Source organism: Rhineura floridana, chromosome 9 (assembly GCF_030035675.1).
Source record: "Rhineura floridana isolate rRhiFlo1 chromosome 9, rRhiFlo1.hap2, whole genome shotgun sequence".
Taxonomy (NCBI): Eukaryota; Metazoa; Chordata; class Lepidosauria; order Squamata; family Rhineuridae; genus Rhineura; species Rhineura floridana.
The window spans coordinates 107,548,773-107,566,469 of record NC_084488.1 but is presented as its reverse complement, the minus strand read 5'-3'; the positions used below and the strand labels follow the sequence as shown (position 1 = coordinate 107,566,469).

The window sequence follows — 17,697 nt, the reverse complement described above, 5'->3', positions numbered from 1 at the left end:
ATGGTCTTTCTTTTCCAAATATACTGACATAAATTTAGCCTCAATAATATTACAAAATAATAAGGTAAACTGACAACCGGGGACTGTACATCCTGTCTAATGTTCAGTTCTAACCTGTTGTTTTATTTTTAGGTTAGTTTATGGGTTCTAATAATGAGAAATAAGTGTGCTTTTCATATATATGAAGTACTAAATCTGAGACAGAAATCCTTAGTTACAGATAAATCAAAATTTCTCATGTAGAGCCCTTTCACCACTGGAGACAAATTGTCTTTTTCCCCTTCTTCTTCCAGAAGTGTTAGCCTGCCAGAAGCCAAGTAAAAAACAAATGCACACTCCCATACCCATCTGAAAAATAAATTCTGGGATTTATTTGACCGTGTCTTCTGTTTATCACTGTGAATTATCACCATCCAAAAATCTAGTCCTAGAAACAAAACTTTAATACATATTAATACATTGTAGAATTGTAGAGTAGAAAAAGAGGAAGGCCAAACAAGAGATGGATGGATTCCATAAAGGAAGCCACAGACCTGAACTTACAAGATCTGAACAGGGTGGCTCATGATAGATGCTGTTGGAGGTCACTGATTCATAGGGTCACCATAAGTAGTAATTGACTTGAAGGCACATAACAACAACACTTTGTAAGGATATGCCACCCACTAGAAGACTCTTCCTAAAATTTATTTTCATTTTAAAACAGTGGCTAAATTTGTCAGATATATGGATAATTTGAATGTGTCATTTCTCCCCTTGCAGTAAGAGTTTAGATGTCAAAGACTATTATGCAAGACTAAGATTGATGAAATCTGGGTAGTGAAATACTGGGATTTTTTTAAAAAAATCATATTTGTTGTTATATCATTTTTTTCATATATTGTAAATACACTTTAAGCTTCAATCCTATGTACACTTACCAAGGAGTAAGTCGCACTGATCGCAATAGGACTATTTCTGACTAGACAGAGTAGATTTGGACTGTCAATCACATTAGTTAAAGGAGATATCTGAGGCAAAATAATTCTACCTACCCAATCTTAAAGGAATATTGTCAATTCAACAGTGTTGCACAGTGTCCCACTGCAATTAAAATGTTACTCTCAATGTCTGTTTCTTGCTATCTTACTAAGCTTTTAAGATAGAGGTGAGATGGATGGTTTATCAAAGTTTGCAGGGCTACAATTGTAAGCAAACTTGTTTCTTAACTGTGAAGTCTCCATTTTAGTGTGATATTCCTTGTGTGATTACAAAAAGTCAAGGCTCATAAGATCCCTGGACACAGTTAAGAGAGAGAGAGAGAGAGAGAAAACCACATTTACAAGCACTAACGGAACACTGTGAAAACATACTTGGACAAGTTGCCTCATATTAGAATGTTGTGGTTGAAACTGGTTTCCTGTGACATTTTACTTGGAGTGTGTGTGTGTGCGGGGGGGATTGGGATCATGAATGCCAGTTTCTGCACCTGAAATACAACTTTTTAAATCATTCACACTATTGGCCATAGCATACACAGAATGGCTGTTGTAGGGGCATGGCATGACTGCCACAAAATGACAGGCAGGTAGAAAAAGAGACAGCACCATGAAATGGTGCGGGCAAGCCCCCCTCCCCCATCAGTGGGAAAAAATACCGCATCACGCTTGCTCAGAAAGAGAAACTCTTTGCTCCTCTTTTCTGTTCAGAACAGAAGGGAGTACAGGGGATCAATCCTGGCATCCAATGAAATATAGGCAAGTTTGCCGGGAGGGTTCACTGTAGGAGAGGCCGAGCCAGTGCAAACAACGGAGAAGGAAGAGCAAAAAAGTCTCTTGTGCATTGTAGATTTGTGAGGGGATATTTACTGAGATCTTTTGCAGGCACCATGGAAGGTAATGGCAGACACACTGGAACCCATGGGCGCCACATTTGCAACCCCCAAGCCAATGGGGGGCTTGTAAAAGGCTCAAACCAAGCATTACAACCCCCCAACAATTTTCTGCTTTTTTTCCTTTTAAAACAATGTTCTGTGTTCACTGAGCATGCTCAGTCCTCACCAGGCTTTTGTTTTTTGAAAGGGGGGGTGCCCCATAAGTTATTTTTAACAAATCTGTGCTTCTGCAAATCTTAGGGTTCCCCTAATTTTCTGATCTCTTCTTGTTTCTCAGTGGCCCCAACTGCTTACAATTCTGTCTGTACTTGTTACTTGCGTCGCTGTTAGAGGGAGTCATATGAAATAAAGGCCTTCATGTAGAGTGGCTTATACGTATGTGAGAAGAAAAGTATTACTGATAACTTCATAAGCAACTTCTTCCAATTCATTTTCAATTTATTTATTTAATTTAAGGAGTTTCTTCTATGAAACAAGATAAAATGGATGAGGTGATTATCACAGCAGGGCGAATAAAAGGAACACAGTTGAAACATATGGTTCTCTTAATTCACACTGGCTTTAATTACTTCTTGATTATATTGTATACATTAACCAAAGAAGTTACTGTCTAATATTGCCCAGTGAGTAGAATTTCTCCACAAAGGAGCTATGATCTCTGAATCAAAAATGGTGTAACTGAGACTGGTATACCAACTTTGCATCTCTTCACTTTGATGATTAAATTATAAGCAACAGTGCTAGAGACAGTTCCCATATCAAATGCCGTATGTTTGGGCCAGAGCCCAGAATACCAGATATTGTTTTCCCTATCAGTTGAAAACACTATTTCAGACCAATCACCCAACTCTAATCCTAATGAAAAAATACTGATGAAATGGACTGGCATAGCCATGCATCTTCCTTTGCAATGTCTTTTTCTTTCACAACAGCATTTAAATGCCAAATGTGTAAAAATATGTAACCATAACAACACACATTTTCAAGATTTGTACTATTACATTGTTCAGCATGTCATGTTTCCTTGTTCATTCTTTATGGAAGGGGTGGGGGAACCTGTTGTGCTCCAGATACTTTTGGACTTCATAAGAAGAGCCCCTCTGGATCTGATCAAAGGCCCATCTAGTCCAGCATGCTGTTTTCACAGTGACCAACCAGCTGCCTATGGGAAGCCTGCAAGCAGGGCCAGAGGGCAACAGCATTCTTCCCAATTGTAATTCACAAAAACTAGTATTCAGAAGCATACTGCCTCTGACAGCAGAGGTGGAACATAGTCATCATGGCTAACAGCTATTAATAGCCTTATCCTCCATGAATTTCTCTAGTCCGCTTTTTTTTCCCAATTAATTTTTATTCAAATTTTCGAAACCAAAACAATACAAAAAGAAAAAAACACAAATCAATAACTAATACAATAAAAAAAGAAAATATATATATAAAAAAATATTGACTTCCGATTTGTCATAATTCAGCTATAAATCTATAATATATAACATACCTGTCTCTTAATAGATTATAAAATCACCTTCCTCCAGCAGTTATCTTAGTTGGTTTCAAATCTCATTAACATCATATCATTTTAATCTTCCACAAAAAGTCAAAGAGAAGTTTCCAATCCTTGAGATATATGTCAATCAATTTTTTTTCTAAATAAACATGTCAAATAATCCAACTCATCAAGTCTACTAAGTCCAGTAATTTCAAATCGCTCTTCTGTCATTATCCTTATTGGGTCCATCTTCCATCTTTACGCACCCAAAAATCTTGCTGTCATAGTCATATAATAAAAGTCTGATAGAAATTTCCTCCATCACAGATATTTTCTTGCCATCAATTCCGAACGTATCACTGAAGTATTGTTGCAAAGCTGCATCTCTGTTCCTCTTTTCCACATGATACACTAGTACATCTCTTGAAGATTTTTCCATTGACACAAAACAGGGATTAAATCTGTTAACTGTCTCCATTTCAAGTTCCATCAAATCCTTCCAGTCCAGGAATTTTTTTGAACCGATAATATCTTTATCTCCAATCTCTTCAATTCCTTCAGGGACAGCGCTGAGTTCCAAACTGTAATATTTGTCTCCAGGATCCATCACAGCCAGGAAATCCAAATCTTTTTTCATGTCCATATTTAATCCAATCTCCATAGTTTGAACCTTGCCTTTAATTTCTCTTTCATCTTTTTTTGGTTTTCCAGATCTATCTTTATTCTCCTTTCTCATAGAATCCTGAATTTCTTTTAGCTCCTGTCTCATTTCGTGAAATTCAATTCTCCACGCTTATCTATTATTTGTCAGTTCTTGTTTTATTGAGTTAATCCCATTCATTATTTTCTGAAACATGTCTAAAGATAAAATCCCTTCTTGTACATCCATGATCTTCTTAATTGTCATTCTTAAAGCCAAAGGAACAAAACTCCTTCAATTTTCAATGTCCCAAGCAAAGAGCAGTTTATTTCTTTATCCAGTTACAAAGGAGTTAATCTTTCCAACCAACTGGCGTCACACGCTAGACAGCCCTTATCTCTTATATGCCCAGAAGTGCAAAAACAGCTTTAGTTCACAGCATCCAAATAACTAGTAGCAGAGAGAATGAGCAGATTCGTCAAAAAAAAAGTAGATCAGGAAAAATAGTCCCAGACATATATTACACAAAAGTCTTATAAATCAAAAAGATTTTTCTTTTCTCTTCCAATCAGAAATCCCTCATCCGTGTAATCTTTAAAATGCTATTTTCCATGTCAGCTTTTTGCAATAAAAGAAAGATAGGCTATTTTTATTTTCTTCCCTCTTAGTTCCGTGAGTAAAAAAGGAAAGTCTTAACTCACCTAGGTTATCTTAATTGCTGTTACTTTGACAGATCTCTTTAGCTATATAGATAAGAAAGTTATAAGCGTAGACAGGAGGATACTTGCCTGTTAATCCGTTATTCTTTAAAGAAAAAAAAACGGGTCACTTATTCAGCTGAGCTAGCATAGAAATCCTCGCTCCATCTGAGCTGCTGGAAGACTGTCTTTCACAGACAATTCTGACGAATTCCAGACTCCAACAATCACAACAAAGCTATGTGGGAAATCTCACGTTTCTTCCTTATCCGGAGGAAATTATCCCCAGTCAGAAAAGACCCTTCTGACTGAATTTAAAACTGAAAAAGTTTCATCCAAGATGGGAGCCCGTCTCAGAGCTGCACAGGCGGAGGGATCCTCCTGGGAAGTCCGAATTTGTCTAGTCCGCTTTTAAAGCTGTCCAAGTTGGTGGCCATTACTGTCTCTTCTGGGAGTGAATTCCACATTTTCTTTTGTCTGTCCTGAATCTTCCAACATTCAGTTTTGTTGGCTGACCCTGGGTTCTAGTATCATGTGAGCAAAACATCTTACCTACTTTCTCCACATCTCCCCCTTACTTGATTTTTTTTAAACTAAAAAGCCCCAAATGTTATAGAATTTCCTTGTAGGGCAGTTGCTCCATTCCCTTGATCATTTTGGTTGTCTTTTTTTTTGCCCCCTTTCTATCTCTGCAATATCCTTTTGACATGTGGTGACTAGGATTGTGCACAGTATTAAAACCTGTATGGGTTTTTATTATGACACTGGAAGTTTTATTTTCATAGAATCATAGAATAGTAGAATTAGAATAGTAGAGTTGGAAGTGGCCTACAAGGCCATCAAGTCCAACCCCTGCTCAATGCAGGAATCCAACTTAAAGCATACCTGACAGGTGGCTGTCCAGCTGCCTCTTGAATGCCTCCAGCATCAGAGAGCCCATCACCTCCCTAGGTAATTGGTTCCATTGTCGTACCACTCTGACAGTTAGGACGTTTCCCCTGATGTTCATTTGAAATCTGGCTTCCTGCAACTTGAGCCCATGATTCCATGTCCTGCACTCTGGGACGATCGAGAAGAGATCCTGGCCCTCCTCTGCATGACAACCTTTCATGTACTTGGAGAGTGCTATCATATCTCCCCTCAGTCTTCTCTTCCCAAGGCTAAACATGCCCTTACTTTCAGTCTCTCCTTTCAGTTTCCAGTCCCCTGATCATCCTTGTTGCCCTCCTCTGAACCTGTTCCAGTTTCAATCCCTTTCCCAATTTTCCCTAACATGGAATTTACCTTTTCAACAGCTGCCTCCCACTGAGTCAACATTTTCATCATGCCTTTTCTTTTTATTATTCTAAAGTGCCCTGCCCACTTATGGTGAACTATAAAATTTTCAGGAAGTAACAGTGAGAGGGAAGTAGCAGGGGGGGAAACATGGATCTGACACTACTGAGTAGAAATCCAACCCTATCCCCCCATCCCCCCTCTCTCTGCTTTAAAAATATCCCAGAAGGTATTTGATGTTACTCTTTATTTCATATATTTATATACTGCTTATATATACACAAACAATGGAGCTGAAAAAACTGCAAGACAATATAATGCAAAACTGCAATGCAATATAATGTAAAACACTAAAATGCCCCCAAAGCAAACATATAGCAGCATATTTTGAAAACATCTTCAGAGTCAGGGTTCCCTTTTCTCTTCACTTTCCCCCTTATCAAGGTTCATTCATTTGGCCTCACAGACCTCATTAGTGTATATGTGGAGATTTTTGACCACACAAGCTCACATTCAACCACATTTGCCATTTTAATGCCCATTCTTCCTGTTTAGAGAGATTCCAGAGGGCAGCTGGATAGCCACCTGTCAGGTATGCTTTAAACTGGATTCCTGCATTGACTCGATGGCCTTACAGGCCCATTCCAACTCTACTATTCCATCATTCTATCTTTTTTCGAGCTCCTCAAAATCCTTTTTTGTTTTTACCACCCTGAACAATTTGGTGTCATCAGCAAAGCTTGCCACCTCACTGCTCACCCCTATCTCCAGGTCACTTGTGAACAAGTTAAAGGGCACAGGTCCCAATGCAGATCCTTAGAGGATCCCATTTCATACATCCCTCCATCGTGAGAGCTGCCCATTTATCCCTACTCTCTGCTTCCTGTTTCTTAACCAGTTATCAATCTATAAGAGGACCTTTCCTCTTATTCCATGCAGGGATAGAATCCACAGCCATGGCCAATTTGCCACCAATCTGCTCCATGCCCACCCACCCCCTGCCACCATGGAGAATGAGGAAGCAGGAGAGTAGCCCCACCGGGCAGAACAATAGAATGGAGGCCTCAGCAACAGCCTCCCCAGCAGGGGCAGAACATGGAGGAGGGAAAAGAAGAGGAAGAGGAGGTGCCATACTGCAGGGCAAGCAACAGGCTGCTTGGGGGGGGTGGAATTAAGTGGATTTTTTGCCCAACCCAGACTGCAGCCTGTTGCTTTCCCTGTGATGTGGCACCTTCTCTTCCTTTTTCTCCTCTGCAGTCTGGCCCTGCTGGGAAAGCTGTTACTGAGGCCTCCGCTCTATTGTTCTGCCTGGGAGGGGGCTCCTCTCCTGCCTCCTCCTCCGTGGTGGCAAGGTTGGGTGGGCACAGAGTGGATTGGTGGCAAATCAGTGGCTGTGCATTCCATCCCTAACTTTATGACTACCAAGCTTACTCAGGAATCTTTGGTGAGGTACATTGTCACCAGATTTTTGAAGGTCTAGTCTAGGGTTGCCATATTCCAGTTCCACAAATCCGGGCAGGTTAATTTGCATATTATGCAAATTATTTGCATATTATGCAAATATTTGCATATGAATATTTGGATTGTCCAGTTGTTTTGTTTTTGTGCCTAGGAATTACCACCAAAAACTGGGGAAAGATGTGAGAAATCTTTTTTTTTAAAGCAACATTTTCAGCCTTAAATGTCTAGACTCTAGTTTCCAACACTATGGAATATATATTGATTAATTAAGAGAATTTATATCCTGCCCTTTTGCTGTTAAAAGCAGAGCTCAGCACAGCTTAGAAATATAATAAAAACAATAAAAATACACAGTCAATATAAAAACATAATAAAAACACAAAATAGCAACAAACATAAAGTCAGGGCAGCAGCACAGTTAACCATAACATATACAATATATTTCAGAGATGTGGTGGGTGGAGAAAAACAAGCCACAATGTTAGGAAAAGGAGTCTTTCACACCACATGCTCAGTTCTAAATACTGTTGCAGCAAGTTTTACAAGTTCCTCCAGTATTCCACTGGTGCAGGCACTCAGACATTCAAAGTATCTGTATGTTTCTTAGGTTTTATAAAAGCAGAGCTTTGCTTAACTCAAAATTTCTCAACCACATTTACACAGGTTCCACCTCCATACTCAAAATGAAACTGGGTCTGGAAGTGTGCAACAACCCCACACATACCTTGCTAATTAGATTACCAATGCCAGGATGTCTGTCTTATCGACTACTCTCCTGCTCCCCCACACACACCGGGCATCATGAAAGACCCAGTCCTGGGCTCAGAAAGAAAATAAATATCTGGTCCTCTTCAAAGTATTGATAAGCCTCTTGTTTTAATTGAAATAATAATTATAAATTCTTGTTCTTATCACTAATGGGAGTTAATTATCTTGCATATGCTGCTGTTGCTTCTATGGCTGTAATGGAGCGAGGCCAAAGATAAGTGAAATGCAAATAGGAAAAAAAAAACACAGAAGGCAGTAACACTCTCCCAAATGCAACACCATACCAACCACAACAAGATTCCCATGAGTAAGGCAAAAAACTAAGCATCTCACAACCAGTCAGGATTCCTAACCAGAAACCAAAAATATGATAAATGAGAAATATGTATATAAGCATGACTATCAAATATATTTATTATTTACACAAACTGTAAAGATATTTATAGTGCAAGTTTATTTATTCAGAAGCAAGTCCCAGCGTATTCAGTGGGGCTTACTCAAACAGGGACAGAAATGCAACCTCAAGTGATAAGCAACTTCATTCACACAACCCAAATTCCGAATCATGCCACTTTACGCTGCTTTGCAACTGTTTATACTTGTTTTATGGTTATTGGATTTTAAATGGCTTTATTTCTTGTTGTGAGCTGCATTGGTTTCCAACCCTACCTCACAGGGGTGTCGGAAAGACTCCATACACACACACGCACACACAGCAGATGTATAAATACATACAGCCCATATAATAGTTTATTTTCAAACTAGTTGGTCATTGCAGAAAAACCAGTATTAGTTTTTAAAAAAATCAGTATTACTTTCCTACAGAATAAAAACTGTAATACCTAAGTAAGCCCTGCCTACTTGCTTTAAAATTGGACTGGAGACAGAAAGAGTTAGAACACAAACATAATTCTTTTTTACATTCACTCCAAAGTCCCATTGATTTTCAGCACATTCATAACCATGTCTACTCAAAGTAAGTCCTATTGAATTAAATGGGATTTACTTTGGGCATATGGGATTAGCATTGCTTTTACAAAAAGCAAGTATTGGGAAGGTTTTCAAAACACTGCCCAAGCTCTGACTCCTGCATACAAGAGGGAAAAAAACTGAAATGTATATACTTACCCAATTTATGAGATTTTCAGATAAACGGGGGTGGGGGTGAAACCACCATTTTGTTTTCTAGACACTAGGTCAATGAAACTGAAACACAATCCCTGATTGGCTGCAATGCTGAACGGGCGGGGTTAAAGCTACAAAGTGCTATAGTACAATACTGTTTAAAGAAAGATTTAACAGTTGAGGGGGGTAGCTGACGTTTTTATGTACATCTCGAGAACCGGACCACCTAGAAACTTAATTTTTTTTTAAAATTAAAGCTGAGAATCCGGGCCACGTAAGAGGCTAGCCGGGCGCCGGGTGGCATGCATAGAATCCGGGTAAAACCCAGCTATCCGGGCAATATGGCAACCCTAGTCTAGTCACAGCATCACATGGGTCACCTCTATGTATTTGCTTGCTGACACTCCCCCAGTGCTCTAAAAGTCTAGTTAGATAGAACTTACTTTGCAGAAGCATGATGATTGCCCCCACACCCGCAAAGAAGATCTGTGAAACAGAAGATTGTGTTCAGGTTATGTTTATTAAAATATAACAAACTTGGAGGACCTGCAGATCAGATAACCAAATTAATCAAATTCCAAAGACATGGGCAGGTGTGGAATCTATCTAATTCTGGTAAGGAAGCATCCCTGTAAACTCCTGTGCATGTACTATAACCATAGGATGTGACTCCCCAGCAAAGGATGGAGAAGAAATCTCTCCCTTCTTGCTAAGCAAACCTTGGGTATGAACCCAGTATGAGAAATCAGGGCCCAGTGCACCTGCGTTCACCTGAACTGTGCATGTCAGGTCAAAGGGCACTTCCCAGTGATACAGCACTGGCAGATCCCTGAAGGGTGCCCTTAACCCAATAATGCCTCAGTACACCTACCAATTTTCTCCCCACATTCCTCACCTGCCCAAAATCCATGCCCTCACAAGGTGATAAACCACCGTGTTCCCTAAGCCAATTTGATTTATCCTAACAGTGTGAAGAAGGCAAAAAGTGGGAATCCAAGACTGATACCCTAACCCCCCTCCAAATCCTACTTAGCCCCTTTACAGATGACTGGCAAAGCCAACACTGCTGCATATAGAGAGGGAAGGAGGGTGCATTGAAGGAGCAAAGAAGAATGGCTTGAAGTGGAGCAAACTTATATAGTGAGTTCCATCATCTTCCTTGTTGGCTGATTCAGAGCCACATGTCCATCCCCCAGCCCCCTCCCTTTGGGAACAAAACTCCAAAGTCATAGTCATCACAGAGAAATTGGGGGTGTGTGAGGGCAAACCCGACCTCTCCTAATCATGGGAATGGCATTCTTATTGAGCAAGACTTGTTCTGCTACATTCTTGGCAATTTTCTCTTTAATAACGCTTTTCACCAGTTTCCTCAGGACAGATATGCTAACTAGCTTGTAATTTCCCAGATTCCCCCCTGGATCCCTCTTTAAAAACTGGTGTTACATTGGTCACTTTCCTTAGGTAAGCAGGCTAACTTTAAGGACAAGATTCATGTTTTTTTCTAGAAGATAAGAATTCAACTACCATCAGCCCCTATCAGCATGATGAATCATCAGGGATTAAAAGAGTTGTACTCTAGCAACATCTGGAGAATCACAGGTTCCTCAGCCTGGATTTATGGGATAATGGTTTTAATACTTTTCTTTAAGGCCAGTCTTCCTGTCAAGGTTAGTTATCTAAAGAGTGCCCTGTGCCTAGGAAAAAAAAGTTAGTTGTAAAGCAACCTAGCAGGATATAATTCTTAAATAATGAATGACACAATATATGGGTACATATCTCTGCAATAAAACAGGTTTTATATTAAGATGGTTCCAGAATGTTTAATGGCTTTTATTGCAATAATTTTCAGATAATCATAAACAGCCAGAAGACAAAGATGCTTTGGGAAAAAAATCAGTGCATAATGTTTTAAAATCCTGGTTCCCAAAACTGTGGGTTGATGCATTTTCCTATCAAACTAATAAAGTAAACCTGCAGAGTGACAAAAAATACCAAACATTTCTTCTCTGTGTTAACAATTTACTGTTGTTGCCACAGCAATCTTAAATCATCACAGGCATTAAAGGAATGGACCTGGGGGTCATGACTGTGTGAAAATCCAGACAAGACCGAGACGCTGTTAGTGAGTGCCTTCTCTGCCCAGATGGTGGATGTTCACCCTGTTCTGGATGGGGTTACACTCCCCTTGAAAGAACAGGTTCGTAGCTTGGGAGTTCTTTTCGACCCTTCCCTGTCTCTTGAGGCTCAGGTAGCCTCAGTGGCACGGAATGCTTTTTACCATCTTCGATTGATAGCCCAGCTACGTCCCTATCTGGACAGCGACGACCTCGCCTCAGTCGTTCATGCTCTGGTAACTTCTAGATTGGACTACTGCAATGCGCTCTACGTTGGGCTGCCCTTGAAGACAGTTCGGAAACTACAGTTAGTCCAGAATGCAGCGGCCAGATTGTTGACGCGGACCAGAAGGTCTGCTCATATAACACCTGTTCTGGCTCGTCTGCACTGGCTTCCTATTTGTTTCCGGGCTAAATTCAAAGTGCTGGTTTTGACCTATAAAGCCTTACACAGCATGGGACCGCAATACCTGGTGGAGCGCCTCTCCCAATATGAAACTACCCGTACACTGCGCTCAACATCTAAGGCCCTCCTCCGAGTACCATCCCATCGAGAAGCTCGGAGGGTGGTGACTAGAAATAGGGCCTTTTCGGTTGTGGCCCCCGAACTGTGGAATGGTGTTTCCGATGAGGTGCGCCTGGCGCCGACGCTGCTATCTTTTCGGCGCCAGGTGAAAACCTTTTTATATTCCCAGGCATTTTAATGTGTACTATTAATATTTATTGATGTATTTTGTTGCTGCTTTGATTTTTGTTTACGTCTGTTTGGTTTGATTCCATTGTATTATTGTATTTATATATTTTCTGACTGTTTTATTGTTATGTACACCGCCCAGAGAGCCCTTGGGCTTAGGGCGGTATATAAATTAAATTAATTAATTAATAAATATAAATTAATAAATAAAATGTTTCCTGCGGGTAGTTTAATTATTTCATCCTCACCGTTCCAGGAAAACTAAAGATGTCATACATGAGGCTCACTATGGTCTCCAATCCAGGCTCTGGTCAGATCCATACGTGCTTAGCTTCAACAGTGTTCTACCAAAAGATCATTTACTGACACACAAATATTTATATCTGTATAATATGTGTCTGATGTTAGTATACATCAGCAATTCCTAAAGCTGAATGCAGCAGTTCCAAAACTTCCCTCCCCACACAGGTCCACTTGTAAATTACTGATTGTTAAGGTTACTGCCTGTAACCTTGCCTATTTCTTGTTGTTATGTGCCTTCAAGTCGATTATGACTTATGGCGACCCTATGAATCAGCGACCTCCAAGAGCAACTGTCATGAACCACCCTGCTCAGATCTTGTAAGTTCAGGTCTGTGGCTTACTTTATGGAATCAATCCATCTCTTGTTTGGCCTTCCTCTTTTTCTACTCCCTGCTGTTTTTCCCAGCATTATTGTCTTTTCTAGCGAATCGTGTCTTCTCATGATGTGTCCAAAGTAGGATAACCTCAGTTTCATCATTCTAGCTTCTAGTGACAGTTCTGGTTTAATTTGTTCTAACACCCAATTATTCGTCTTTTTCGCAGTCCATGGTATGCACAAAGCTCTCCTCCAGCACCACATTTCAAATGAGTTGATTTTTCTCTTCTCCACCTTTTTCACTGTCCAACTTTCACATCCATACATAGAGATCGGGAATACCATGGTCTGAATGATCCTGACTTTGGTGTTCAGTGATACATCTTTGCATTTGAGGACCTTTTCTAGTTCTCTCATAGCTGCCCTACCCAGTCCTAGCTTTCTTCTGATTTCTTGACTATTGTCTCCAGTTTGGTTAATGACTGTGCCGATGTATACTACCCTGAACATGCCCAATCTCGTCTGATCTCAGAAGCTATGTGGGGTCAGGCCTGGTTAGTACTTGGATGGGAGACCGCTTGGGAATACCGGGTGCCGTAGGCTTAGAGGAAGGCAATGGTAAACCACCTCTGAATACCTCTTACTTTTTTTTTATTAATTTTTATTCAAAGTTTCAAAAAAACAAAGCAAAACAAAAGGAAAACAAATTAATAACTAATATAATAAAAAATATTGACTTCCGATTTGTCACAGATCAGCTATAAGTATATAGTATGTAACAAACCTGTCCCTCAATATATTACAAAATCACTTTCCTCCAGTAGTTATCTTAATTAATCATCAAATCTCATTAACATCATATCATTTTGTTCTATCTGCAAAAAGTCAAAGAGAGGTTCCGCTCCTTGAGAAATATATCCATCAGTTTTTCTCCAAATATACATGTCAGTTGATCCATCCCTACCAAGTCAGCTAAGTCCAGTAATTTTAATAGCCATTCTTCTATTATCAGTATTAGTTCCATCATCCATCTGCCATCCTTGCACACATGTTAATCTTGCTGTCATAATCATATAGTAAGAGTCTGATGGGAATTTCCTTCATCACAAATATTTCCTTGCAATCAATTCTGAATGTATTACTGAAATGTTGTTGTAGGGTCATGTCTCTGTTCCTCTTCTTTACGAAATGCACCAGCATATCTCTTGAGAATTTTTCCATTGTCACATATCTGAAATTAATTCTGTAAATTTTCCCTATTTCAAGTTCCATCAAATCATTCCAGTCCAAAAATTTTATCAAGACAGTAATAACTTTATCTCTGATATCTTCACCAGTTTCTTCAGGAACAGCACTAAATTCCAAACAGTAATCTTTGTCTTTAATATCCATCACGACCATAAAGTCCAAATCTTTTTCCAATTCCACATTTGATATATCTGATCCAATCTCCAGAATTTTCTTCTTCCCTTTAATTTCTTTTTCATCTTCTATTGCTTGTCCATCTGCTTCTTTTCTCATATAATCCTTTATTTCTTTCAGCTCCTGTTTCACTTTACCAAATTCAGTTGCCATCTCTTGTCTACCCTGTCTCAGTTCTTGTTGCGTTATCTTAATCTCATCCATTATCTCCTGAAACACATCCAGAGGGGAAAACCCTTCCAGGGGTACATCCAGGGTCTCTGCCACTTCTTTGATTGTCATTCTTAAAGCTGAAGAAAAAACCCTTCAAATTTCCAATATAACCACAATTCCCAAACAAAGAGTAATTTGCTTCTTTTTCCAGCAATAAGGGAGTTAATATTCCAGGCCTGTTGACATCATCTGGCCAACACAGTTCTTATCTCCCGCACGTCCAAGAATGCAAAACAAATTTGGTTCACAGCGCCGAACAATTAGTAACATACACGAACAGCAGATTCGTCTAAAGAAAGTAGTCCAAGAAAAAGTAGTCCCAGACATATATCAATCAAATAATCATCTAAATCAGATTTTCTCTTCGGGTAAGTTGCCCCTCATCTATTTTAATCTTTATAGTTTCCAAATTCAGGCCAGCTTTTTGCCATAAAAAAATAAGCTTTTTAAATTTTCTTTCCTCCTCAATTCCTTGTATAAAAGAGAGAAGTGTAACTCACCCAGGTATCTTGATTGCTGATTCTTAAACAAATCTCTTTTGCTGTAGTAATTTAAGCCAAATGATAAGATTAGACAGAAGAAAGCTCGCCCGTTGTGGATCGTTTAAAAGAAAAACGTCTCACTTTTTTTTCAGCCCAGCTTGTTGGAAGTCCTAACTCCGTCGTCAGCTGCTAGGTATGCCTTCTTTTCCCAGGGAATTCCTGATCAATTCCAGCCACCGACAGCCCAACGAAGTTTCTGTGGATAATCTCTTCGGTTCACCCTTGCCTGGGAGAACATTTATACCAGTCAAAGTTCCCTTTTGACTGATTTTAAACTGAAAAAAGCTTCCTCTGAGACAGAACTCATCTCAGAGGCAGCCACAGGCAGAGCAATCCTTCTGGGAAGCCTCTGAATACCTCTTACCATGAAAACCTTATGAATTGTGATTAACAAAATAGCGGTTTTTATTCTAATACCAAAATGTTTTGGCTTCCACCTTCATCAGCTGCTAACATAAAAATGCTGTTACCAAGGTGGCAGTTATAGAGCTTTGAGGATGGAACGCTCAGAGGGGCTTCATTTGCAGAAGCTAAGTGGAGCTGGTACTATCGTCCAGGTTCAGGCCATGTGATTAACGGAATCCCTATAGGGATCCGAGCAAGCTTGGGTGAAGTTCTGTTTGTTGCTTTCAAAACTATCTGTCTGTCTGTCTGTCTATATACACACACACATAATTGTGATTAACAAAACAGAGGTTTTTATTGTATTACCAAAACGTTTCATCAGCTGCTAACATACAAATGCTGTTACAAAGGTGGCAGTTATAGAGCTTTGAGGATGGAATGCTCAGAGGGGCTTCATTTGCAGAAGCTAAGCAATGTTTGTACTGTCCTCCAGGTTCAGGCCATGTGGGGCCAATGTGTCCAAAGAGCATATCCAAAAGTTCTCCCTTTTAGTCAATGCTGCTGGATCTCTTGGCATCTCTGTAGCTGTTATAGAAAAGTCCAACCAGCTGTGACCCTGTGTTGAAATGTTTTGCAATTGGTTGCTCCACTTTTTTTGTTAAGATTGCCGATTTGTGGTTTCTGAAGTGTGTGCGTAGGTCAGTTGTAGTTTTTCCTGCGTCTTCGATATGAAATCCTGGTCTTTTGCATTCGATGTCATAAATTCGATGTCGATGCAGGTGATGTTCTGTTTGATGTAATTTGTCCTGCCTGTCCTAGTGCTTGTGAAAGTAGCTGTCTCCCTGAGGTACACACAGGCGATACAGCGTTTGGAGTGACAAGGATGAAACCCAGGATTGGTGATTGGTGGCTTAAGCACAGCTCTCATTAACAGTCTGCACAAATTAGGAGGCTGGTGAAATGCTACAACAGGAGGCCTGCTGATGGCTCTAGCAAGACGTCCAGAGTTTGCCAACAATGGGTAGCTCTCCCTGATTGCTCAGTGATAGTTAGCAGATGCTGGATGGAAATCTACCACAAATGGAATCCGTTGCTCTCTGCTCTTTGACACATTATGATGGAGGAGGTTTTCTCTGGACAGAATGGAGATTCAGTGGATGTTGCAATCGATAATATGTGGAGGATATCCTCTCAGAAGAAGGTGTTCTTTAAGTTTGCTGATCCTTCTCTGGTATTTATCTTCAGTGTTGCAAATAAGTTTGATTCTCAGAGCTAAGCTATACAATGTTTTTCTTGACATGCTTAGGATGGCAGGATTTCCAGTTTAAATAGGTGTGGGCATCAGTGGGTTTGTTGTAGAGATCAGTGGCTATTTTGTTATTTTCATTGGTAAGAAGGACATCAAGAAAAGGGATGTGCGGATTATCATTTGTACTATTAAATACAAATTTAATAGATGGATGGATAGAGTTGATGTAAAGATTCATAGGGTCGCCATATGTCATATGACTTGAAGGCATATAACAACAGCAACAATGACTGATGTTATATTTGCCATAAGGAGTGGCCATGTGAGCTGGGGCCATCATGTAACACGTTTCCCCATCCTCACTAAATGAATGCCATTGATGTGGATTCTGAGTGGTAAAAATTATTACATGATGGACCCAGCTCATACTAGATCGATAATCCTCATGCAAACTGGTGCCCTCTAGATGTTTTGAACTTTAACTCTCAGCAGCCCCAGCCAGCATAGCCAAGATTGGGGATAGGGGTGGTGGAAAAAATTGATTCAATTCACATTTGAAGCTGAATTTATAAAATTCACAGTCTCCAAAACAATAGGAAAAGCAAAACACAGGAATCCTTCAAAATTCACACTTACCTGAATTTTGCAATGCAGTTCTGCCACCAAATAACGTTTACAAAAATGCATATACTAGGAGAAAGTAGAGAACCAGTGTAGTGTAGTGGTTAAGGTGTTGGGCTACGACCTGGGAGACCAGGGTTCAAATCCCCTCATAGCCATGAAGTTCACTAGGTGACCTTGGGCCAGTCACTGCATCTCAGCCTCATGAAAACCCTATTCATAGGGTTCGCCATAAGTCGCCATAAGTCAGAATCAACTTGAAGGCAGTACATTTATATTTAGGAGAAAGTATGTATGAAAATGAACATATTAGTGAAAATAATATACAGAAATGCACTATATTTTGAGAAATTGCTGCAAAAATGTGTACTTTAGTTAAAACTGCATACAAAAATGTGTTTAGTAGGAGAAATTCGCACTGTAATGCTGACAAGTTTCCATGAGGGTTTTTTAAAAAAACAAAAACAAACACAAATTGCTGCAGGAATGTTGGGAACTGAATTTAAGATTACAAAAATGAGTAACTGAAAGAACCAAAATTGACATATC

At 39.7% G+C, this 17,697-nt stretch overlaps 1 protein-coding gene and 1 pseudogene across 4 annotated transcripts in view; both read left to right on the top strand.

The window, feature by feature from the left end:
- The window catches only part of ARHGAP24 (Rho GTPase activating protein 24), a 492,834-nt gene that overhangs the window by 262,792 nt on the left and 212,345 nt on the right, over positions 1-17,697 (top strand). The gene's annotated exons all lie outside the window — the stretch shown is intronic.
- LOC133364684 (5S ribosomal RNA) lies at positions 13,243-13,359 on the top strand (annotated as a pseudogene).